This window comes from Taudactylus pleione, unplaced genomic scaffold (assembly GCF_031769625.1).
Source record: "Taudactylus pleione unplaced genomic scaffold, aTauple2 ptg000389l, whole genome shotgun sequence".
Classification (NCBI taxonomy): Eukaryota; Metazoa; Chordata; class Amphibia; order Anura; family Myobatrachidae; genus Taudactylus; species Taudactylus pleione.
The window spans coordinates 668142-689670 of NW_028284790.1; positions in this window are offsets into that span (position 1 = coordinate 668142).

Sequence of the window (21529 nt, forward strand, 5' to 3'; positions counted from 1 at the left end):
GGCACTACTTTGTTGATGCATGTGCGGCTACTGCGCACACAATTCACAAACACAGAAAATCATTTTTTTTTTGGTTTGGACTGGAGTGTACTTTGGGGGTTACAGCACCCTTTAACGGTCAAGCCAGCCGGCCCTTTACTTATGACACAGGCGCACGCTTGGCACTACTTTGTTGATGCACGTGCGGCTACTGTGCACACAATTCACAAACACAGAAAATAATTTTTTTTGTGGTTTGGACTGGAGTGTACTTTGGGGGTTACAGCACCATTTAACAGTCAAGCCAGCCGGCCCTTTACTTATGACACAGGCGCACGCTTGGCACTATTTTGTTGATGCACGTGCGGCTACTGCGCACACAATTCACAAACACAGAAAATATATATTTTTTTGGTTTGGAGTGTACTTTGGGGGTTACAGCATCCTATAACGGTCAAGCCAGCCGGCCCTTTACTTATGACACAGGCGCACGCTTGGCACTACTTTGTTGATGCACGTGCGGCTACTGCGCACACAATTCACAAACACAGAAAATATATATTTTTTTGGTTTGGAGTGTACTTTGGGGGTTACAGCACCCTTTAACGGTCAAGCCAGCCGGCCCTTTACTTATGACACAGGCGCACGCTTGGCACTACTTTGTTGATGCACGTGCGGCTACTGCGCACACAATTCACAAACACAGAAAATAATTTTTTTGGGGTTTGGACTGGAGTGTACTTTGGGGGTTACAGCACCCTTTAACGGTCAAGCCAGCCGGCCCTTTACTTATGACACAGGCGCACGCTTGGCACTACTTTGTTGATGCACGTGCGGCTACTGTGCACACAATTCACAAACACAGAAAATAATTTTTTTTTGGTTTGGACTGGAGTGTACTTTGGGGGTTACAGCACCCTTTAACGATCAAGCGAGCCGGCCCTTTACTTATGACACAGGCGCACGCTTGGCACTACTTTGTTGATGCACGTGCGGCTACTGCGCACACAATTCACAAGCACAGAAAATAATTTTTTTTTGGTTTGGACTGGAGTGTACTTTGGGGGTTACAGCACCCTTTAACGGTCAAGCCAGCCGGCCCTTTACTTATGACACAGGCGCACGCTTGGCACTACTTTGTTGATGCACGTGCGGCTACTGCGCACACAATTCTCAAACACACAAAAAATATATTTATTTTAGCACTTGGGGGGAGCACCCCTGATGGACAGAGCACCCCCTGGACAACACTACAGCACCCCTTTAGGACTGGGACACTGCACAGGACTTTGGAGTGGACACAGCACCTATGGAGAACTGACTGCACAACACAGTCCAGCCAGCCCCTATGGACTTTGAAGTAGTGGACACAGCCCCTATTAACAACAGCAGCACAGCACAACACAGCCAGCCCCTATGGACTTTGAAGTAGTGGACAACAGCAGCACAGCGCAGCACAGCACAGCACAACACTACTCTGCACTACACTACACTACACAGCCCAGCCAGCCCTAACTCCCACCCTCTCTCTTCACTGTCCACAGCCGAGTGAGAAAATGGCGCCGACGCGGGTACCTTATATAGGTTCCAAAACCCGCGAGACTCGGAAGGCGGGATGATGACGTTTTGCCTCGATTTCAGATCCGAGTCAGACGGGAAAAGTCGAGCCTGACTCGGATCTGCCTCGGATCGGGGGGGCTCGGGGAGGTTCGGATTTCAAAAATCTGAACCCGCTCACCCCTATCCAAAACTCAAAATAGGTAGGAATTCAAATAATTAAAACAAAACCTTTACTAGTTAATTCTAAAATTGGTTGAGCATAACCTATGAATAAACACACATACATATCTCCCAACATGACCCTTTCCAGGAGGGACATAATGCTCTGGTCCTGGACTTCCCTGGTAATTTATGATTGGTGGCAGCTCCAGGGGTGGGGCAGCAGTACAGTCCACAATTCAAATAGGGGAGTCACACCAACTGCCAGTGAGTCCCAGCCAGTGATGTTTGGCAGCGTTTGAAATGACAGTTGGTGTGGCTCCCCTATTTGAATTTTGAACTGCGCTGCAGGGAAGTCCAGGACCAGAGCATTGTGTCCCTCCTGGAGAGGGTCATGTTGGGAGGTATGCACATATTGACTGTATAGAGGGCTATCAATAGAAGTTAACAGCTAAATGCTGTATGCAATAGATCATAGGCAAAAATTGTCCAGAGGTACTGACTATATTGAGGGCTGTCAATAAAGAATAATATACAACCAAATACTGGAAACAATAGATCAGAGATAAAATGTACAGAATTAACTAAATTGGTTTATATGTAAAAGTTAATTGGAAATTATTTTGCCAGCTTTGATTGTTTCGTATTGGTATAATGTAACTGAAAGGAATACTATTAGGACCACACACAAGAATGTACGGGGTATATTTACTAAAGTGTGGGTTTATAGAAGTGGAGGTTTTGCCCATAGCAACCTATCAGATTCTTCTTGCACCTTCTAGAATTCAATAGCTAGATTCTGATTGGTTGCTATGGGCAACATCTCCAATTCTATAAACCCACACTTTAGTAAATATACCCCTAAGGGGTCTATTTACTAAGCAGTGTTAGGAGATACAGTGAAAAGTGATAAGAAAGTGATAAGGTGCCAGCCAATCAGTTCCCAACTGTCATCTCATAGGCTGTGTTTGAAAAATGACAGTTGAGAGCTGATTGGCTAGCACCTTATCACTTTCTTAGCACTTTTCACTCTGTATCCTAACACTGCTTAGTAAATAGACCCCTAAGTGTTAATAAAGTCCAGAAAAAAATGTCACGTCATTAGAATCCACAGATTATGACCCAGGTAAATGGTGATATTACTAATATCCAGTCCAGTGATAATTCTTGTTGCTCTCTATCAATAGTGGTAGTTCTGCAAAGGGTTTAGTAAAAGGTGAAATCCCTAAAATCCATTCTAATAAGCAGGTAATTACAGTGTTGATATCCTGACTATCTTAATAATAAAGTGGAGAGAGATAAAGTACCAACCAATCAGCTCCTAATTGTCATTTTACGGTTTGAAAAATAACAGGATATGATTGGTTGGTACTTTATCTACTTCTACTTTATCTGTCTCCAAGGCGTAGTACATCTCCCCCTGAGAATCATTTACCATACATTTGGGCTGACTTTTATGATCCTGTGGATATTAGTAATATCACCATCCTCCTGGGTGATAATCTGTGGATTCTAATAATGTGGACTTTATTAATTCTAATGCTGGGCATACACTATTCAATTATCTGTCAGATATCTGTACAATCTGGCTGGTTGGAATGAAAACCTGGTAATGTATGGGAACAAATGACAGTCGATCATGCAGGACGATGAAAGATATCGTTATCGTTCATGTGGAAAGGCGCATCGTTGATCGTTAGTCGATTGTTCACTGCATAAAAATGAACGATATGAACGATTTATCGTTGAACGATATCGATAATTGTTCATATCATTCAGAAAAATCGTCCTTTGTATATGCAGCATAAGATCATAGCATATCTTACACACAGCTAAGTTCCAATAGGACTTTAGTGTTTATAGATATAGTGATATACAGTAGTCTAGATGTTTTTTTGTATTGGCGGCATCACAGCTATTAATTTAATTTAATTATTTTAATAACAGTTACTATATTGACTTAAAGATTTATAAGGAGCCTAAAACAAGGCATCACACCCCATGTGGATTGTAACTGTCATTAAATTGAATGACCATTGCTGTGTAATTACATTTTTAATTAGAAAGTGCAAGAGAAGGTTATGAGTCTTGTAATGCAATTTCTACTTCTCAGCTGTACCCTCAAACATGGTTCTAAAGTGAATACTTTTTTTTACTACTGAATTAATCATGGCTCTCAAACAAGTATCCAAGGTTTTGTGATATGCTTATATATTTTTTATTTTGCATCTAAATTAATACAAAAAATTATTTACATTTGAAACAGAGAAGAACAGAGAAAAGAGCTACTGAATTCTTTTGCTCTGGCTTTTTTCAAAAGAAAATTTGACTTAAAAAATGTACTGTAAATGTTAATGTTTAAGGGCAGGATGTATCATTAAAAAATAATACAGCAAAACAGGTTTACCGCAATACATATGGTTTCCCATATGTATTAAAGTGGTCTGCAGTAGATACTGGAGATATCTGCTGCAGACCACTGTCACTGCAAGCCCCATAGAATTCTAAGGGGCTGCGATGTGTCCGTATTCAGCAAGCTCCAAAAACATAACTTTCCAGAGCTTCTGCCTGCTAGTCAACATCATCATCATCATAGATGGCATTGCTTATCTTTTTGCGACGCTTCGCCACAGAGGAATCCGAAGGATCCCTCTCTGCCTCCCGCAGTTTGCACATGCTCAGGCCGATTGGCATGCATGCACAATAAGACTCCTGGATAATAAACCCGGACGTCCTCTCATTGCAATGGACAGCTCTAATAAGAAGAGTTGCCCCGGGAGCTGAGTATCCAGCTTTATTAAATGCCGGTATTTATACAATAGGGGGCAGTATGTATTGCATAGTATATGCAATACTTGATACATCCTGCCCTCTGTGTATATAGCACTGTTCATATAAATGTTACTGTATAGGTGCCTCGATTATTCTCTCTGAGCTAAAGTTAGGCTCTTGGGGATAGGATAAGGACTTGAGTATAGATAAATGCAGGGGCAAATTCAGGACTTCCAGAGGTGGCTGGGAGGTTTTGGGTGTTGTTCCTAAATGCGTGCATTCGGTTACTATTTAAAAAGTATTGCAGATGTAATTGTATTACATAATACCTGTCCTGTTATCCCCATGTCAAGGTGGCAGTAACTAGAGATGTGCGATTCGATTCTCCAGAAATCTGAATCCAACCGAATTTCGTGAATCCGGGTAAATCCAAGTCGTGGTTCTAATTTCCTGAGGAGATCCGAGTAAGTCAGGGTCGTGGTTCTGATCTTTTTGCGGTTTGGAATTCGGATTTTAAATCTGAATTTTGGGTTTAGGATTGCATAAATTTCATGATTTTAGCTCTATTTTTTATTTAAAAAATCCAGATCCAAAACCAAAAGACTTGAGGGTGGTTTGCAAAACCAAACCCAGATCCAAAACCTTAAGGGAGATACAGATCCAAAACCAAAACAAAACACGGGGCCGGCGCACATCCCTAGTAGTAACAGATTAATATAATTAAAAATATGCTTTATTTGACTACAATTTTTTAAATGAATGAAGGTTTTTAATTTGTTATATTTTTATATAAATTTTATCTGTGCCAGCACAGTTGCGATATTAGGGGCAGGGGTGCTGAGAGGGGAGGGGCCCAGGTCCACCCCCACTTTACCTGTTAGCAGCCCAGCACAAGCTGCTGTGTGCCGGGCTGCAGTGGGACCAAGTATACTGCTGCAACTGAGCAGCAGCAGCAGTGGTCTCCTCTTTTCTGCATGTCCCTGGACTTGTCCCTTGGCTGAAGGGCTCACAGTGCTCTACCTCCCCATCGTTGGCGCTTCTCGGGGTAGCCAGCTTTAGACAGAATTGGGGACTATTCAGAGGCGAGAATATGCAGACATCTTTCCGACTTCAGATGGATCTCTTGTACCAAGTATATATCCAGTGCAAATGTGTGCTGATGATTATTAGTAGGGTTACTTTCACCAGTGGATGAATTGGTTGGTGCGATCGCCTCAAAGTGCAGACTCTGAATACAGGAGGAAATTCACATTTATTTACAAACACGGAAAGCTTTTTCAATTGAGCCCAATTTATATACAACTCTGAATCAGACCCTTATAATTCTTATTAGAGTTGAGCGTGTCCGGTTCTTTGAGAACTGGACCCACCTAAACATAGGGGATCCGAGTAGGATCCGAGTCAGTCTCGGGTTTTCCCCACCTGACTCGGAATCCAAAACAAGGCAAAACATCATCCTCCCACTGTTGGATTCTCGCGGGTTTTGGATTGTATACTGTAAGCCCCTCCCCACTGTGATCGGCGCCATTTCATTCCTGAGTCCTGGGTTGTCTGGCTGTTCTGTCGCGGTGCACTGCGTCCACTCTGGGGTGGGGGCTGTGTGTCAAGGGGGCTGTTGTCCAATCCAGTGGTGTGCACTGCTGCTGTCACTGTGCTCTGGCTCTGATTCAGAGCCGGACGCTCTGACAGAGCGCTTGCTCTGAATCAGGGCCGGCCTTCTTGTTTTTTAGAGCGGCATCCTGGCCGCTCGCATAGCTGTGGGTGACCACCCACAGCTTTAGCGAGTGGCCAGGAAGATGGTCACGATGGTCAAGACCATCGTGACCATTGGGCTTGCGATGAGACCCTTGTGGTAGGGCCTCGTTGCCGCAAGCCCCAGAGAGATTTTGGCTCTCACAGAGCCGAAATCTCTCCCACTGACATCACTCATGATGTCAGTGGGGCCGCCCCCAAATGGAGGCGTTCACATGGGAACGCCTCTGTTTGGGCAGCCACTTCCTCGGCCCGCCCACCAAAGAGGGCGTGCTGTCACTCAACATTGACAGCACGTCCCCTTTGGTACGAAACCCTGAGCGACGGTTTGCCCGTCGCTATCCGGGTCTCGCGCATGCGCACAATGGAGCCGGCTCCGTCGTGCACATGCGCACTGGGCCACCATCGACCCGCTTGCGAGCGCACAGCGCTCGCGAGCGGGTCTGAATCAGGCCCTCTGTGTGCTGTGCTCCGTCCACTGCAGGGGGGCTGTGTGTCTAGGCCAGGGGCTGTTGTCCAATCCAGCTGTGTGCTGTCACTGTCCTCTGTCCAAGGGGATGTTGTCAAAAACAGGGGTGTGCTATGTTCTTAAAAACTAAGAAGAAACTTTAAATACTGCGCATAGTGATATAAGTATTCACTATCAAATTTATAACATATATCGGTGTTTGCTCTCTGTTAAAATACAGGAGGCTTGTATATAATAAACAAAAATGGTTTTATTCACATAAATACCTAAACAATATAAAGTCAGTAAATAAAATCACAATTGGTAAAATAGCATACAGTATATTATAAATGGACAATATTGATCTTAGTATGCAATGGCCAGATGGAATTAAGAGTAGATAAATAATTTTAAGTGCATGCAGAGCTGTAAAATCACCACTCCTGTGTGGAAATAATCAGTGTTCCCATCTCATTAAATGTTAGTAGTAGCAAGAGAATTTTTGTAGCTTATAATTGAAAGCAAGTAGCCATACTGTTGCAATAATAAATAGTCTCAAAGAACAAGCCTGAAACATACACTCGCAGCGATGAGTGATATACTGGCGTCCCAGTTAAGAGTATAAGGGGTAAATTTACTAAAGTGAGAGTTTTTAGAAGTGAGTTGTAAAAGTGATGTTGCCCATAGCAACCAATCAGATTCTAGCTATTATCTTCTAGAACGTGCTAGTTAAATGTTAAGTAGAATCTGATTGGTTGCTATGGGCAACATCACTTTTAAAACTCACTTCTAAAAATTCTCACTTTAGTAAATTTACCCCTTAGTGTTGTTACCTCAGTCTGAATGGGCAGGTGTATTGCCACCTTTGAATGTCCCCAGCTTACTGATATATGCCGTCTTATGGGGATGTCCAGAGTTGAATGTCCTCCTCCGTACAGAACAGTGAGTATCTGTTAGTGAGCAGCGGTGAATGCTGTGTGCGGGGATGGACAGCCGCCACCATCTGTGTTCCTGCGGACCAGATGATGGCGTCCGCACAGAGACAGGTGTTCGGCCACAGCAGGGGGAAAGAGGTGGATACGGCATAGGTGTTCGCTGTAGCGGCGACTCTCAGCCGCTGGTACACGGACTCCTGGAAGTTAATAGCTTTTATGCTTGTAAGGCATGTCTGAAGCATCAGGCGTGGTTGGAGGGTGACAGGGTGTGCTGTGTTCTGTCCAGGGGGGCTTTGTGTCCAATCCAGGGGTGTGCTGTCACTGTGCTTTGTCCAGGGGGCTGTTGTCCAAAACAGGAGTGTGCTGTGCTCTGTCCAGGTAGGGGCTGTGTTGCCCATCCAGGGGTGTGCTGTGCTCTGTCCAGGGGGTCTGTGTGTCCAATATAGGGGTGTGCTGTGCTCTGTCCAGGGGGGGCTGTGTGTCCAATCTAGGGGTGTGCTGTCCATCCACAGGCTGTAAAAAAATAAAATAACTGAAAGTAAAAAAAAAATAATAGGTTAAAACATTTTTCAAAGATTTTCTTTTGTGCTATACCCCAGTGTATCCATATAAGAACTGTGACACTGGTTGTCGTACCCCCTAGTGTATCCATATAAGCAGTGTGACGCTGCTGGCCATACCGCAGTGTAATATTCATAAAAGTATTGTGATGCTGTAGGTCATTCATACCACAGTGTAATATTCATACAGTACAAGTATTGTGATGCTGTCAGTCATTCATACTTCAATGTAATATTCATAAAAGTATTGTGATGCTGTAGGTCATTCATACTGCAGTGTAATATTCATAAAAGTATTGTGACACTAGGTAAGTGATTTTCAACCTTTTGCAACTCAAGGCACACTACACAAGATTTTAAAATTCCCCCAGCAGGAACAAAACACACTACATTGCCCCTGTAGGAACACTACATTGGCTGTCCGGAGGAACAAGACACATTACACTGGAACAAAACGCACTACATTGGCCCCAGAGGAATAAAATAATCACATTTGCTGGCCGCACAGAAATAAAACAATCACATTGGATGGCCCCCACAGAAAAAAAACACGTTGCTCTCCACAAAAAAAAAGCAGATTGGCTCACCCCACAGGGCTGGCTGGCCACAAGTGGGAAGGGCTGGCTGGGTCACTGGTGTGGAGTGGGCAGAACTAGCTGGCTGGGTCACTGGCCCTTGGGAAGAGCTGGCTGGGTAACTGCTGGGTCACTGGCAGGGTGGACAGCGCTGGGTCACTGGCAGGGTGGACAGGCAATGAAGCATGCGTGACCTGTGATACCAGGCAGGTCACGGTCCAGGCGCGCCTGTGCCTCACGGAGGAGCTCAGCGGCAGCCCGGGCCACAGTACTGTATAATGTGCCCAGCGGCTCTGACCACTGCAGCATGCTTAGCAACCACCCACGACACATCTGTTGAAAATTGCTGCTGTAGATCATTCATACCACAGTGTTATATTCATAAAAGTATTGTGTTGCTGTAGGTCATTCATACCGCAGTGTAATATTCAGAAATGTATTGTGATGCTGTAGGTCATTCATTCCGCAAAGTAATATTCATAAAAATATTGTGACACTATTGGTCATTCATATGGCAGTGTAATATTCATAAAAATAATGTGATGCTGTAGATTCTACCCCAGTGCATTCACATAAGTAGTGTGACTGCACAGTGTCATTTGTGAACAAAGTTTCAAATAAAGTTAAAGTTAAAAATACAAATTTTTGGTACAAATTGTGGTGTGTGCTGTACCCAACATTCGTGTTTGTTGATATGGAGAACGATCAGTTGAGAGGAGTGCTAGAACCACATACTAGTGCTGGAGCTGCTGCCACCAGTCATGATGATACTAGTCCGTCATCTACAAAGCCGATGCCCAAAGGTATAGAGGGCTTAAGTCAGGGCATCTAAAATCAAAGAACCAATCTTTTACAGTGGTAAAGAAAAAAACATCAAAGTGAAAGTTAGCTGCAGAAAGACATAAAATTGGCAACATGCATTTCACCACACAAAGTGGCAAGGAAAGGCTAAGGCCTTGGCCTTTATTTATGACTGTGGTTCTGCCTCTTATGATGATGTAAGCCCTTCTCCCTGTAGAAGTTTTAAAAAAATGAAAATCATTATGGCACAGGAACCAACTGTTATCTCAGAAATGTCACAAAACCCTGAGGAGAGTCTAAGTGTGTCCGCGGGTGCCATGTGTGAGCCTGACCTTACCAATACTGTACTCGAAGATTAGCCTCCTTCCACCATTTGTGCACCTTTTGCAAATGTGGGATGAGCAGCACAAGTCAACATGCTGACATAGAAATCAAGGATGCTGCTGTGGAAGTGCACCAGGATGAGGAGGATATTTGTGTAGCTGACGCTAGTAAGGGTGATGATGATGAGAATTTTGTTGATGAGGATGTTGTTTGTGTATATCAGGCACTAGTGGAACAGTTGTTGCCCATGTTAAGAAAAAGCTGATTGTCATGCTTGGCCATAAGGCAAAAAGATACACTTCTTATGTGTGGAATTATTTCTACCCAAATCTGAACAACAATTGTCAAACCATTGTCTGTAGTGTTTGTAAAGCCTGAGTAAGTAGAGGTACTGAAGGGACCATAAAAATCTAGTAACCTCCTCCCTGTTACATCATTTGCAGCAAGATCATTGAATGTTTTCGGGAAAATCAGAAACTGGTGCTAAAAAATAACAGATAGTCCAGCATCAGTTAGCTCCCTTCCCTCAGCTAGATCCCAGCACCTGCAATCTCCACTGCCAACACCTTCATCATCAATATCCTTACTAATGATCAGAAGTAGTTCTGCATCCAGGATAAGGCTAGGTGACTCTTCCCTTATCCAGAAATCCTCAGGAGAATCCTTGAGCACTAGACCTGCTGCTGCTGGGGTGGATCTTCATCCCAGAAAGGGACCAAGAAAACTACTACCTAGTAGTAGTTTAAATTTTTTTTTACTGTTAAACAATTCTTTGATAAAGGAACCAACTATGACAGCTGTCACCCAGTTGCACAGCAGATCACTGATGCCATGATGGCTGTGCTAGTATTAGATGGTGAAATAATAGAAATTGAGGATGATAGTGTGGAGGAAGTGCAATAGGAGGATGACGGGGATATTTGTGTCCTATCTGACGCTAATGAGGATGTTGATGATGAGGATGTTGTTTGTGTAATCAGCCACCAGTGGCAGCAGTTCTTGCTCATGATAAAAAGAAAGCCATTGTTATCCATGGGCAGAAGACCAGAAAAGCCACGTCTTGGGTGTGGAATTATTTTAACCGAAATCCTGACAAAAGTTGTGAAGGCATCTGTACCATTTGTGAAGCCAAAGCTAGTAGAGGTAGGGATGTTAACCATCTAGGCACCTCCTCCCTGTTATGTCATTTGCAGCAAATTCATGCAATTTATTTAACAAAATTATAATCATTTGTAAATTAATAACAAGCAGTCCAATATCAGCTGCTAGCAGTTTGGACCAGCACATGAAATCTCCACCGCCAACACCCTCATCATGAACTTCCTTCTTAATGATTGTAGTCCTTCCAAAAAATTGTTTTGTGGGGCCATAACAAACCAAGGACTTCAGCCACAAAAGTGTCAGTCCTTGTCGCTAAAGTGCTTGGTTTGTTAAACTGTGCATGTCTATTTTAATATACCACATAAGAGTGGATGGCGGGCCCAAGGACAATTCCACCTTGCACCTCTTTTCTTTACATTTTGCACAATTTGGGGCATTGCCGACTGACATTTTTATAGTTTATTAAACTGCCATTCTGTCTGCCACTGCTTTGTGGCAATGTTTCATATAATATATAAGAGATGCTTTACAAACCTGCGCTTCACTGGGTTGCTGCTGTGTAGTGAAACAGGGTAGCCCCTAGAAACACCCCCAACAAGTAATATAATGATAAAAGAAATCACTCAGCACATTATAACTAACAAAATGTACAATTCCGGTGTACGACGATAACACTGTGAGCAGTGTTCCATCTAACTGCCGGAAGGAGAGATGATTATGTATGCCCATGGGAAAGTGAGGACATGCATGCTGCATGAATATATAATTGTAATGTTAGTGACTATAGCTTAGCAATGATCATGAACCGGAACCGAAAGTGATGTTCCACGATTCGACGGCGAAAACCGGAAGTGGTTTTAGCGTTTCAAGGGACGTTTCTAAATATGTTTTGAGGGTATTTTTTAAGTTCTTTTAAACTTTCTAATAATTGTAGAGGGTGTTGTATTTGCTTCTATAGTGTATCTTAAATAGGGATTTAAGTTTTAGTAAGCACTAATCACTTTAATATGATTAACTAATGAGGAAGCAATCTCAGCTATATAAACTGGACTCCACCACCAGAACAAACATACACTCTTATATGAGTTGAAACGTGTTGGTGACACAAGTACAAGACTTTCCAGTTGGTGTTTGGGACGTTGGAGGATTTCACCTGGCTCTTAGTTCAGCTGAACTTATTTTCGGTCCCGGAAAACTTTGGACAACTGAAATGCGAGTATAGGTGTATACTACTACACCCATCCCTTTTGGTACGCCTTGACTACTTATTAATGGTGGATTTTTTTATATAGACATGGTGATCCATGCAGAAGTATTATGATTTTTTTTATTATTATGAATGTTCTTGTTGAAATATATTTGTGATTGTGAATTTTATTATTATTAAATACTGTACTTCACTATTGTGGACTGCACTATCTCCTATTTTTCCACATATGGATCTACGCTGTATGGGAGTGTAAGGAGTGTCCACTTTATATTAAAAATTCAAGGTTCAACTCTTTTGGATTCCTTCTGAAAAGGAAGGACTTCCGCACCCTGTGGGTGAACTGTTTTTATTTTTTTTGTTCTAAGATTTTTTTTACTATTATCTGCTGATTTTATGTACAATGGCCCTGATTCAGACCCACTCGCGAGCGGCTGTCCGCTCGCAAGTGGGTCGATGGTCTGCACTGGGAGCTCCGTTGTGCGCATGCGCGAGACGCGACGAGCGAAGGACTTTCCTTCGCTCGTAGTGTCTGATCAAAGGGGGCGTGCTGTCGATGTTGATTGACAGCATGCCCCCTTTGGTGGGCGTGCCTGCCAGACGGAGGCGTTCCCAAGGGAACGCCTACCGTCAGAAGCCGGCCCCACTGACATCACTAGTGATGTCAGTGGGAGTGATTTTGGCTCTGATAGAGCCAAAATCACTCCTGGCCTTGCGGTTGAGAAACTCAACCGCAGGCTTCTGCTCGCAGTGGCGATGGTCGCGATGGTCAAGACCATCGCGACCATCATCCTGCACGCTCGTATATGCTGTGGGTGGTGACCCACAGCTATACGAACGTCCAGGAGGACGCTCCATATTTATGGAGGTGGGCCCTGATTCAGAGCGAGCGCTCTGGTCAGAGAGTCCGGCTCTGAATCAGGGCCAATGTTCCATAGATGTGCTATATTTTTTAAACTGCCATGCATTTGTGCTGCTCCTCTGTCGCTTACAGCCTTTGGCCTATATTGGTGAATAAAAGTAGTGAAAACAATATTGTGAGCTGTGAGGTGGTTAAAATTTACTGGAAATGCCTGGAAGTTATTGTTATCAATGTTAATAATACTGTAGGAACAAAACCAGGCCCATATTTTTTTTATTTTAGCTGTTTTTATCATTTTTGGAAAAAAATACAGATCCAAAACCAAAACGCGCAAGGGAGGTTTTGTAAAACCAAATCCAGATCCAAAACATGAAGGAGATACAGATCCAAAACCAAAACCAGCAAAAATTACCCGGCGCACATATCTACTTCTTATAATATATGATTAACAAACATATAATAAAATAAACTTCTAGTCTGTCAAACTTTAGAAAAAGTGTAGCGCAGAGGGATGAGTGGCCAAAAGTTGAATAGCATATATATACATAGGATGAGAAATAAAGGGAAAGAAACACATAAATACAAGAAGGGAAGAGGGAAAGAGAGAGAGAAGTGCACATACTGTAACCCAAAAACTCGCGAGATCACACACAAAAGCAAAACTCACTAATTTCCTCTCTCCAGCTATTGACTCTCCTACTGCCTCTAAACTGTATGCCATCTCCCAGCTGTCAGCTCTTGGTCAGTAGGGCCAAATTCTGGCAGATGGGACAGCACAAATGGAAATGGGGCATCTACTGGCACTTGGCAGTACTGCGTCAGCAGTGACAGCAGGCCTCTGCACCCAGCTGGCTCATAAAGAGCCATACTTTGCTTGGCACCTCTATAGAGTATCTGCCAGCCGGTCCTGATCAGGGAGGGGGGTTTCTGGGCACTCAATAACTTCTCCTGCATGCGCCACTGATGCTAATTATCGCAAGTGCCATCTATTTTGGAGCTGCTTGTGGAATTGCCCAGAGTTACATTAAAGACACCTTATAATTACTATTGAGGTATAGTAATAGGAATAATATCTAATTGGAACATACTACTGTACACTATTGTGTGTTTTTCAGAGATAAAGATAATACTTCAGAAGGAACACTTTGGAAGCAGCATCATTTAAGAATTTCTGATCAGCACATTTGTATTTACCTTGTACACAAATTAACTATATAATTTCGGATGTTATGATAAATTGACGCTTTTAATGCACTATGGGGTCGATTCAGTTCCATGCGATGTACTCCCAAGTTAAAGTCATTGCGACAAAGGACACTCTTGATGGCAGCCCGAATTCACATAACAGTGCTCGCAGCCTCTAGGGCTCCGAGCAAAATGATGCAAACCACCAATAACATGCATTTAGTCAGGGCGGAAACTAGAAACTTTGGGCTTGATTCAGACCCTCTCGCAAGCGGCCGCTCGCTCGTACCGGTCAATGTTATGCTTTTGCGCATTCGTATGCGTTGCAGTGCTCATGCGCAAACTAGTTTGAGCGATCAGGAAGCGCTCGCTCGCCCAGCAAAGACAGCCCAGTAGAATGAGTGACAGGAGAGGCTGTTTGTCAGTGGTAACAGGGGCAGGGCAGTTGTAACGGGGAAGTGGAGTTGCGAATGCTGGCGTGCCTGAGTGTTTCAACGCCGTCTCAGAGGCGTGCATAATTAACTGGCAGCGTCAGAGTACACATCACCTGGCTGGTTTTTACACTGAAATGCTCGCAGTGCTTGCGGTAGGGTAAAGGCAAGTGCAAGCTCTGTGGTCAGATCCGATGGAACCCGATGTACCGATGGTTGTATATACTTCCTGGAGATGACGTGCACTAGTGGGCGGCTAAAAACAGACTGGTGGGCGTCTGCATACACAAAGTTATCGCTCGCCAAGACATAGTGGGTGTGCTTATGCCTTGCCGTGCGATCGCCTGCCTTGACGTCACTTAGCTGGATTTGCATACGCTGGGAGCGAGCGGCCGCATCTAGCGAATGGGTCTGAATCAGGTCCTTTGTCATCCGATGCAAAGCAGTAATGTAGGCCCCACCCCATGTCTCTGATGCGCAGCCCTGTCCCCTCGTGAGCACAGTTAGAAGGTATGCAATATATACATATATATATATATATATATGTATAATACATATACATAAACACACGCACATATATATATATATATATATACACACACATATATATATATATATATATATACATACACACATACATATATATACATACACACACATATATACATATATATATATATATATATATATAAAATACATATCCATAAACACACGCACACATATATATATATATATATATATATATACACACTCACATACATATATATACATACACACACATATATATATATATATATACAAACATATTAAAAAGATTTAATGTTCTACTTGCATTAGCAGGCAGAGCTGGGCTGTGATTTGATCTGCAGGGCTGGGATGGTCTGGCAGGCAGGGACCAGGGAGGCTCTTCACCGACTAACAAGGTGATCTTCGTGCCGTGGACTTCAAAGTCCCGACCGCACCTTGGCAAAGCAGGAACTCCCAAAAGGGGGCATGGCTTCGTTGAAGGGGCATGGCCATGACCTGCGAAGCCACACCCCCTTATGTGTGCTGATCTTGTGACGCCAGTGCTATTATGAGTCAGTCTGACTCGTTATAGTACCTGGCTAGCCACTGACTGCGGTCCCCTTCACCCCCTCAAATCTGTCACCCGGTGCACACGCACCCCTAGCCCTCCCCTAGTTGCAACCCTGATTTAGTGTGTACTTCATTAAATACATGTGCCCTTCACTTTTCAATGACTGTTCAGTATTTACATAATTTGTAGCAGGTAGATAGACACCACATTCCATTCCGGCCAGAGAAAGAATAGGAAGCATAATTAAAATGGAATGGTCTGATTTCAAACTGATATGAGAACTAGGATATGGTGAGAACTGCTTATACGATATTTGTCATGCCAATAAAAAATACAGGCTGGTAGTGTTTGGTCAACGGACTAAGAAGGAATATGGCAGATATGTATCAAACCTTCTCATGAGTAGAGACATCAATTTATTAAGCTAAAGTCACTGTAATGGTATAGGAATCATACATAGGAGGGAAAATGGGGAAGGGAACAATTGCACTGGAGTATTAATAATCTAGATAAATATCAAACAATACAGATCTGTAGTAGTCAGGGGGTGCTTAGTATAGTCATAAGCAAGTAAAGAAAAAAGACTCCATAGAATGAGGCACAACCCCGGACACAAATAAAGAAATGTAGATGACAGAATAAATGAGCAAGATCAAAAGATCAGTGAAGTAAAATAAATAACCTTTATTAGATAATCTAAAATTTGAAGCTACAACCTAAAAAATATTTAACAGACAGACAGACACATAACAGGTCAGACAGAGACAGCAAGAAACAGATGATAGCTCAAATCGTGTAAACACTAAATCCAATATTACCAACTAAGAGACAAAATCAATAAATCATGTTGGATGTAATCATATACAAAGATATATACATGAGATCATACAGGATATAAATGATAGAATGGTGTTAGTAAATAATAACCAGGTCATGAGATGACATTAAATATCTTTATATATACCTATGATCACAACACTAAATGACAATGATTCATAGTGTGCAAAGGTATGATTCAAAGTTCCATGAAACTAATAGTGTAACACAGATGATAATCAAGAGACAATCAGATTAATATATATTATTCATTAAGGATAAATCCTCATCAGTACGGCGAAAATCTTAACTGAACATAACATATATAACATGACAATATGACAGACATAACATAACAATATAAATGTTAAAAAGCTGTACACCACTCCCATATATTAACCAGATAAATCTGGGATGTAATTTAAAGAGGCTTCTCTCTATTAAGCTAGGGAGAGTATATAGAAATAGTAATTTAAATAGATGTGAAAAGCAAGATGAGTGCTCTTACAGGTCAGATTCTGCTGTTCCCTGTCATGTGTATACAGACGACGAGGAATGAGTATCACTGTCGCATGGCACACATATAAACAGTGCAGTCTGCTTCTGCTGTTAGTGCCACAGTCTATGTGATTCCCTGTTGCTCTAGGCAGCGCAGGGACCAACACAACAGGCAACTAATGAGAGAGCAGGAAAAAGGATCAAAGCAGTACCTGTAAAGAATACCCTCCAGGTGGGTGTAAGGTGAAGGGGTCCTCAGTGCGCACTGGGATACCCCAGCTGAAATGGTATAGGAATCATAAGAATTATTCGACTTATGTGGCCTTGTTGCATAAATCATTATGGGTAATTTGTGTATAGCAAACAATAAGCTTCTAGCTATCATTTATATATATATATATATATATATTTTTAGGTGCGATAAGAGTGGTTACCATAGAAAACTTCTCAAGTTGTCCTTTTCAGAGTTTTGAGCCACCAAACTGCTTGCAGCAGCTCATACTCCCAGCTGGGTTTCGGTCATTACTAGGTGACAGGGAAGCCGGGCAGCTACGTCATGCCAGCTGCAGAGCATGCTGGTCCTGACTTTTCCATAGCAGCCGGGACACTGTCTTTGCTGCTTTCGCCCTTGTCCGATGGCTGCAGAAATTTTTTTGATTAAGGGGCTCATCCCAGCAAGTGTCCTGATTGGTCACTCACCTTAGTAAAAGGCAGTGAGGGCTTAGCCTTACTGCCAGTTATACCATTTTGCCCAGCAAACTAGCTAACTTGCCTGCTGTGTTGCTGACCTGTCTAGTCTGTTGGCATCTTGTATATCCCTGGTTCCAGACTACACTATGCCTGTCATTGGATCATGTTGGACTCCTGCTGTTCTCTGAAGTTCCCTGCCATCTCTATTCTCATTGTTAATTCTGCTCATTAGTGCACCCCCAGTTCCACTGCAGTCTCCTGCAGCACTTGGTCCATATTCTGTGTTTCTGGCCCTTATCCTGCTTCTCAGTATTTACATCTGCCCCAGGTATTCTGCCACCTGTCACCACTCCAGCTCCATTCTCAATAGCCACCTGATTGTTTGCATAAGCAGTTACTATTGTGAATTTAAGTCCTGGTGGCATCCTAGAACTGGAAAGAGTATACATTTCTAAAAGCATGGTGGCTGTTATAGGTGAAGACCTCCTTGTTAGATTCTAGGAGTTCAGGTGGATTCCGGGTGTGCCCTAACATTTATAAGGTTTGATACATCTTCCCATAATGCTTTATGACAAAAGGCTACAGAAGTCTTGGAATGATTCCTTTACCATTCCGGTAAATTTACATGAATACCTACTCACCAGTTCTCAAACCAATTGAAGGTTTTTGGAATAAGCTTTAACATGCTTTTCTGAGTAAAAATCCACCGCCAGCTGAATTACCACAACTAAGGAGAACACAGACATCAATATGGACCTGAATCCCTGTACAGTAACACTTTTACCATTTTGTTTAATTCATGTGCTGATGAACCAAAGCTGTTCTAAAGGCAAAGGAGGGAGCAACACACCATTAAATAGAAGTATGTAGAGTCATTTTTCACAAAAACTTACACCATGTGTACATTTGGTCTTAGCAAACAGCAGAAAAATGGGTATTATATAATACAGTTAATTACATTTATAAGAAATTCTGTAGCTCATGGAATTTTTGTTAGAAAATACACATGTACTGTTAGATAGTACAATCTGTTTATGAATGTAAAATATGTTGATAAGTGCCTCTGAAGATGAATCAATTGTGATCTGAAAAGTTGATATCCCCATTGGATTTAGAATTGTTCTACTAGAAATGGAAAGCAGAGTCCTCACATTCTGTATGCATATGTTGTGTTGCACATCATTTGGTTGTCAAATAAAAGAATCTTGTACAAATAGTGGAAGAAACACATGGATCCAGGGTGAGCACTTTGATGTAAATTGACATGAGATGTGGTACTAGCAATTATAGCTCTTTCATTATTTAGAAGGTCCTTGTTCTAGACAGAATGAGGGAAGAACACAATCAAATATACCAGTGGAATACTGTATATTGACTTTCACAACAATATGCAAGTTCAGTATTAGATGTAACTGTGGGATTAATGAAACTGCAACATTTCATAAAGAAACCTGTAACTAAAATGGAAATAGAGAATGCATTCAGAATTAGATTGTGCGTATGAATGTTTCCTATCTAAACAAGAAATATTATATTTCATCTCACTATATACATATTTTTAAACTATTTTTCTAACTATGTTTTAACAGTTTGGATTTTTGGCAGTGCAGATTATCCTGCTGCAGGTTCTTATAAGGTATGGGATTGATATGCCGATTTAGCCACCAATTCAAATCCTGACAGCAGATGGCCGACAGGATTAAGATCCCAACAGAGGCAGGTAAGTACCCTAACCTCCCCTGTACCCCACCCAACCCTTCCTTAGTGGTGCCTAACCCTAACCGGGATGCAGTCACGAAGCCGACGGTCGAAATGCCGACCCCCGGCTTCCCGACTGTCTAATCCCGGCAGGGTCTAAGCATCGAAATCCCCACGCCTATCATCCCTATGCAGGGAGCCTGACGACCGGCATACCAAACAAAGGTAAACCGGCCAACGCGTGCGGACTACCGCGGGGGGAAAGGGTTAGGTTAGGGGCTCCCAGGGAGGGGGGGATTTAGGGTTAGGCACCCCCCCGGGAGCCTTAGATTTAGGCTGCGGAGAAGAGGGGGTTAGGTTTAGGCAATTACAGGGGGGTTAGGGTTAGGCACTTGGGGAGGAGGTTAGGGTTAGGCACCCCTAAGGGAGGGTTAGGGGGGTAGGGTTAGTGATAGTAAAAATACTTATCTGTTGGGATCTTCTACTGACGGTCTTCCAGCATCGGGATATGTCCAGTGGGATTTCATACCGATCCCCCCTAACCTACCCCCGGGGTTGCCTAACCCTAACCCCCCATTACGTCTCCCTAAACCTCCGGTGGGGGTGCCTAACCCTAACCTCTCTCTGGGGGTGCCTAACCCTAACTCTCCCCGATAGGGGTGCCTAACACTAATCCCCCCCAAACCTAACCCTAACCCCGCTAGACTCCCTAATCCTAACCCCACCTTGCAGCTAACACTAATGGCGCTGCAGACTTACATTTGTTCGGGATGTTGTCCTTGGTGTTCCAGCATTGGGATTATGATAAGCGTTAGTATTTCGACACCTATCATCAATCCCTGGCCGGCATTACGCTGTCAAGATTGTGAGCGGTGGTCTTGCGACCTCTGGTCACATGACTACATCCCTCTTAGAAAATCTATTTCAAGAAACAGCAGTAGTCTCAGTGTCCTTGGAATTGTTTTATATAATGCTAACAATATATTATTTATATACTTATGTGGTTCCTTACTAGCAGATATTTATTTAAATAATGGAATGCTAAAGCAGGGTAAAATGCCATGGAATGTATGTAGGGAATGAGACTAACATTACTCCATTAAAAGCTATGGATAATATATAATTTGCTTCTATAACCTGTCACTCATATTATTATAAACAAATAAACACATACATACAGTACTAGCATTACTCCATTAAAAGCTATGGATAATATATAATTTGCTTCTATAACCTGTCACTAATATTATTATAAACAAATAAACACATAAACACTTGTATGTTTTATTAATGTAAAGTAAAACATGCCTTTTGTATAGTGGCATTTTATAGTTTTTGATCAGAAGAAATAATAGCTACCAGTTAATTGAGCACATTATTCATGATTCACGTTTGAGTGCTGTGTATACTGTATAGTATGAAGAAGAGATCTGGAAACGTGTACGCCATTATAAATAAATGAGGTGGGAATATGGAATTGTGGTCCATTAAGGTTCATTATACATAACATGGCTTAATAGAGCTGTAACTCTTATTGATCTCAATAGGATTTATTAACAGAAATGTCCATTACATCTAAGAACATGTGAAATGCCTCAGGAAAAACTTCTCAAATATACTACAGTACCCTGATCAGCAATATGTCTTGGGAGAACACAATGTAAGATGTAGATTTTTTTTGGAACATTAAAGTGATTCAGTCTATTTCTTTTAGAGATCTGCATTTAAAAACCAAAGAGAGGTTCACAGTCTTTGCTAATCAGATCATTATCGCATCTGTGTATTTTTAAGTACAACAAAATGAGAAAGTAGGTGCTAAATGTATTTACAATGGCCTTCCTGTCTTGTGTATTTAACCGGATTCCTGGGCATGACCTATAAAGTAACACAGCCTCTAATAGTCATTTCACTATTTAAAATTAATTTTAGGAAAAAAGTACAATGCACATGTTAGTTAATTGTGAAAAGTCCAAATTCTACACTGTGTGGATGATTCAGAGACATACACATTTACACCATTTGAAATCAAACAGATCTCTGCATTTGCACAGATTTGATTAGCCCCCTATTGTGACATAATCTTAGAGAAAGTTAAAGG